Raw genomic sequence first — 6,171 nt, 5'->3', positions numbered from 1 at the left:
TTAGAGAATATAAGAATGATAAAATAATTGTTAAATAATTAATATAAGTGCATATTGTTATCTAATAACTTATAACATATGATCTATGTACCTTTCTCTTCAAGATTCACCTTTTAACTGAGGCATTATCCTCTACGAAAATGCTTTTATTCAATGTTGGTTATTTTATTTTCTAAATGCTGCCCATGTATGTAACGAAATAAAACATTTCAATTAAACAGAGATTCACTCTATAACTTTTTAATTTTTACACTTTTTTTACAAGTACTTATTTTTACTAGTATTATAAGAAAAATGTTGGAATTACATTGTGTATTATTCAGCAATCTAAAGATGTTTGTAGATCAACTGCATTATAGAAAAATTTTTAAGTCTACAAAAATCTGATCTAATATTATCGGAAATTTTTCGTTTCTTTTATGTATACATGTATTTTCTATGATACAATATTGATTATATTGCAGTAATTATGCTAAAAAATGTATGTTATTTTCGCATACAATAAAAGTTTTTATGTTTCTTTACTGCCTTAGAGAAAAAATATAGGATTACAAAAATGATATTTTTTTTTATTTGCAGCAAAAATGCACGTGCAGACAAAGTATGAGTAACGAGTATAATAAAGTAGGAATATTTTATGCACATTAAAATAATATTTTAGAAACAATCATTCCATTATAACGTCGACCGATAAGTCAGTACTGGAAGAACGCAATGTCGGTATTACCGACATTTACTTATCGACTGACCTAGTTACCGACCGAAACTGTCGGTAATGCAGAGTCGAATTTAGACGTCACTGGACGTGACAACTACAAAAAAGGTTATATACAAAGATATTGTATTTCCCTTACATTTCAAGATATATTAAAAAATTAAACACAAATACCCTCCTTTTTACACATTTCTCTAAAAAAACTCCAAAACTAAGCAAGATAGAGTGATTTTATAAATATTATGTTTTGTAGACAATTTTATTTACTTCAGAAAAGATTATATACAAAGATATTGTATTTTTATTACTTTTCGAAATATATTAATAAAATAAAAAACGAATTCCCACCTTTTTTTAGATTTTTTAAAATATCTTAAAAACTAAGCAAGATAGAGCGATTTTACAAATATTAGGTTTTGTAGAAAATTTTATATACTATGTTACGTCTCACTAAGAGATTTCACGAGTAGCCGCTGTCACCTGTTCTTACTTGAAGATTACGAACAAATTTAGAAATTTTTTGACCGGTCACGATCTTGCATACGTTTACTCTTAAAAGAGAAAAGAGATGACTATGTTCTATTAAACAAGAGAGAGCAAACTTAGTAACAAAATTTAAATAAACTGATTGTAAACATTGACACTGTTGGTAATGCAGATTTCTCTATGAACGACAATGGATTTTCAATGCTCTATTTTATCCAATCTACAAAATACAATTTATCGATGGTATTTTTATTACTTTTCGAAATATGTAGATAGATATTTACTGCGTCTCCGAAGGGTGGCACTCCTTTAACAATTATCTCCTTAACCTAACTTAACACTACCCTCTCCTTCACTTCCTCTTCTTCCTCTCCCCCTTCACCCGTTCCAAACCTCCACTTCTTCCTCCCTTCTTCCCCTCCTTGCCTCTCCTTCTTGTCTCTCATGCTCTCAATCCTCTTCATCCACTCCTCCCCTATTCCACTCTCATCCAATATTTCCTTGATCCTCTCTTCCACTCCTCTCCCGTCCTCCTCCACGACCGCTCTACTGCAGCCCTCCAACACGTGCTCCCATGTCTCTCTCTCCCAACCACACACCCTACATTTTTTCTTCTCCTCCTTTTCCCAGTGTCTCCCTTCCCTCATCTTATTCCCCAATCTAAATCTCGCCACTCTTCTTTTTCTCTCTTCACTCCACTTTCCTACCCAATATCCTGGCAAACCCCTGCTACCACCGTCTTGTACCACATGTTGTATCTCGATTCCAATATCTTCTCCCATCTCTCCACCTCCTGTCGCCTTCTTTCCTCCCTCTCAATCTCCTCCCACCTTTCCACCACCTCCACCCCGTCCTGCGATATCCTCTCTTTGAACTTTATCCTCTCTACTTCCCACTTTGATTTCCGTACTTCTATCTCCCTTTCTCTCTCCTGCGCCTCCTTCCAACACTCTCTCGCCAGCTCACTTCCCTCTCCTCTCCTTAACTTCTCCTCATACTACCACGCTCTCCTCGCTGCCTTTATTTTCAATTTGTCTCTCTTCCCTTCCTCCCTTACCATTTACCCTGGTGTTCTCCAGTCCACCCCCATAGTCCACCTCAAAAATCTTTCCTGCACCCCCTCGATCTCCATCCTCTCCTCCCACCCCCATATTTCCGCTCCATAACTCAAAACCGTCCACACTAGCTTGTCAAAAAGCCACAGCCTCCTCACCCAATCCTTGCCGAACATCCTCTTCCCCAATCCCCAAATCTGCCTCATAGCCGCCCCAGCCTTCTTCACCCTCTCCTTCACATGCGCCTCTTGATCTCCATTCTTTCTGAACACATAGCCCAGATATCCAAACTCCTTCACCTCCTCTATTCTCTTCCCCTTTCAGTTCCAATCAATCTCTCTATTTCTTCCCCCTCCTCTCCTAAATCTCACAATCTTTGTTTTCTTCACACTAACCTCCAATTTCTTCCTATCACAATATTCCTCCATTCGCCTCAGCATGCTCTCCATCTCCTCCTCCCTTTCCGCCAACAACACAACATCGTCTGCATACGCCAGTGAGCAAATCCTTCTCCCTCTCACCTTAACCCCTCCCCATCTTCCTTTCAACAGCTCCTCCTCCAAGTCCGCAGTCAGGAGGTTAAAGAGCATCGGGCTCATTGGACATCCCTGCCTGACCCCTCTTGCCGTCCAGAATCTATCACCCTCCTCCCCCCTGCCTTCACCCTACTCGCTGTTTCATTCAGTACTTCCTTCATCCTTTCTCTGAGCCCTTCTCTTATCCCTCTCTTCTCCATCCCACGCAGCAGCACCTCCCGATCCACCGAGTCAAAAGCCGCCTTGAAGTCCAGGAACGCCGCCACCAGCTTCCCCCTCTCTCTCCTTCCTTGTCTTCCCACCAGATAATTCAACTGTCACGTCCAGAGACGTCTAAATTTGAATTTCGTGCACTACACCCAAAAGTTTTAAATTTGGTAAACTCTGTCGTATTTGAATATTATTAATCTATTTAACTTTTGCGTAAAAGTAATTTGTTAAACTTTAGTTCGTATAATTTTTCGTGAAAATAGTTCTATAAGTACTATGTAGACCCGGCGAGATAAATTTTCTTTTTCCATATATACATATATCTCCTACTGTTGTTTTAGTATATAAATTCGATACTTTGTATGTACATTAGTTATTAGATCAATCATAATAGATAATTTTCGTTCGCGCTAATGTACCTTTTTTTCACGCTATATACTTAAATATTTGGTAATTATACTTTTCTTCTCCTTATTGTTACTATTCTTTGTAAAGATAATTCTGTATTTCTTATGAACGACCATCGATAAATTGTATTTTGTAGAATGGATAAAATAGAGTATTGAGAATCCATTGTCGTTCATAGAGGAATCTGCATTACCGACAGTGTCGGTCGGTAACTAGTTTAGTCGATAAGTAAATGTCGGTAATACCGACATTGCGTTCTTCCAGTACTGACTTATCGGTCGACGTTATATTGGAATGATTGCTTTTAAATTATTATTTCAATGTGCATAAAATATTCATACTTTATTATATTATATTCGTTACTCATATTCTGTCTGCACGTGCATTTTTGCTGACGGCGCAGTCCCAGGAGCTCGCGCTTGATAACATTCCAATGTAACTGACACTTTTCTTTCTTCGGAGAATTCGCGCTTGATAAAATTCCAATGTAAGTAATACTTATTTCTCTTCAAAAGAATTCGCGCTTGATAAAATTCCAATGTAAGTAATACTTATTTCTCTTCGAAGAATTCGCGCTTGATAGTAGCTAATATTTTTGTCAGCGAATTCTTCTTCTTGACTTGGGTCTCACAGTGTGGGGGTCAGTAGTGGGGGAAGCATTTTTGCGTAAGTGGGAGGTACTCCCACTCTTCCGAAACGGACGCTTCTTGCGATGCTGCGTTCATCCATGAAGTCAGTCCACCATATACAGTAATTGAGTACGTGTCTAAACTTAGTCTAAAAGTTGTCTGGTTTTGTAATAATTTTCTAGGTCCATTTATAAGTCCATCTTATATAATCATTTAGTACGTGTCAAAAATTTGTCTTAAGTTTTGTTCTAGTACTCCAAGTGTACTTATAAAGTCCACCTTATATAATTATTGAGTACGTTTCTTAAATTTGTCTAATGTTCGTTTAGTTTTGATTTTAAGTGTTATTATATTAATCTACTACTGCGTGCGTCTAAGTCGTGTGTTCGTGAGTTGAACGGCATTTGCCTGGTGTGATCTGATTCGATTATCGACGATTTATGAATATTAACTTGGTATTTTAACTTAGGTTGATTTACAATTAATTTATTTAAATTTCGTTACTAAGTTCTCTCTCTCTCTTGTTTATTAGAACTTAGTCATTGACTTTAAACATTTTATTCTTAGGTATTATTGCTATCATAAATCTTGGCAAGCCTAAGTCCTTTATTTATTACCAAATTAATATTCCGTCGACATTGTTCTTTAATAATTGTGTGTGTGTGCAACAAGGTGTTTATTATGTAACAATTAAAATCTAAATTTAAATTTTTAAATATACTATATTGTTATTCTACATTGTGATTGTGATTTAACAACTGCACCCTTCCTTCAAACGCCAATTTCAGTCAGCATATTTGGATTGTATCTCCCATTGGCCAGCACCGGAAACCAGGTAAGAATTAAAGATTTCGTTAACATCCAGGGTTGAGTTTTCTTTGACTTATAGACGTCCGACGCTCCGGTATCCGCGAGTAAAGCCTATCCCGGGTAAAGTACTGGATAAGCAGGCTGACCCAAAACCAGGCATTGACTTTCTTTCTCTTATCCGAGTAAACGACTGCTAAATCGTGACCGGTTGAGAAATCTCTAAATTCGTTCTTACTCTTCAAGTAAGAACTGGTGACAACGGCCACTCGTGAAATCTCTTATCGAGACGTAACACAACACATATATATTGTCTATCGTTCCTAGACCTCTCCTAAACCCTGTCTTGTTCTGCGGCACCATCTCCTGCCTCTCCACCTCCTCCTCTATCCTGTCCGCCAGAACTGCTGCGTACACCTTGTACAGAGACGGCATGAGTTTTATGCCTCTGTAGTCAGTCACCTTCTCCCCCTTCTCCTCTCTTTACTATCGGAATTATTAGCCCCTCCTTCCACTCCTCCGGCCAGCTCTCCCCTCTCCACACCCCATTGCAGACCGCCCTAATCATCCTTAGCCCCTTTCTTCTTCCAAACTTCCAGGCCTCGTTAGGGATTGCATCTATTCCCGCCGCTTTTTCTTCCTTCAGCTTCTCTACTACCCTTTCCATCTCTTTCATACTTATCTCCTCTTCTCCATCTTCTCCCATCCCCCTCCCTTTATCCAGTACGACTCTTTCCTCCGTACTACCCAGCAACCTCATGAAGTGCTCTCTCCACTCCTCTTTCCCTATGTTCTCGCTCACCTTCTTTCTCCTAACTCTTCCTCTGTTCACTATCTCCCAAACTTTTTGTTCCGTCCTCGCCTCCCCTATCTCTCTCATCACCCTGTCTCTCTCCTCCTCCTTTTTCCTTTCACACAGCTGCTTGTACTCTGTCTTCCTTCTCCCGTACTCTTCTCTTGATCCTCTCCCCCTCCTCCACTCCCTTAATACCCTCCTCGTTTCGCTTTTTATCCCCCTGCACTCATCGTTCCACCATCCCTCCTTCCTTCTCCCTCCCCTTCTTCCTCCTTTCTCCTCACTCCTCACCATTTCTCTTTTCACCTTCTCTGTCATCTCCTTCACTATCTCCTTCACTCCGACCTTCTCTAATCTTACTTCACTTATTCCCTTTTGATACTCCTTCTTCATCTCCACCGACCATTTGCCTCGTTTTCCTCCCTTTCCTCCACTCTTCCTCATTCTACTGCCCCTCCTTCGTTTCTTCATGGTCACTATCAACGGATGATGATCCGAGTCTATCCTATCACCCACTACTACCCTCTCT

The sequence above is a fragment of the Polistes dominula genome, unplaced genomic scaffold (genome assembly GCF_049000335.1).
Source record: "Polistes dominula isolate Pdom_NZ unplaced genomic scaffold, Pdom_raw_medaka contig_533, whole genome shotgun sequence".
NCBI lineage: Eukaryota > Metazoa > Arthropoda > Insecta > Hymenoptera > Vespidae > Polistes > Polistes dominula.
This window is presented reverse-complemented; position numbering follows the sequence as displayed.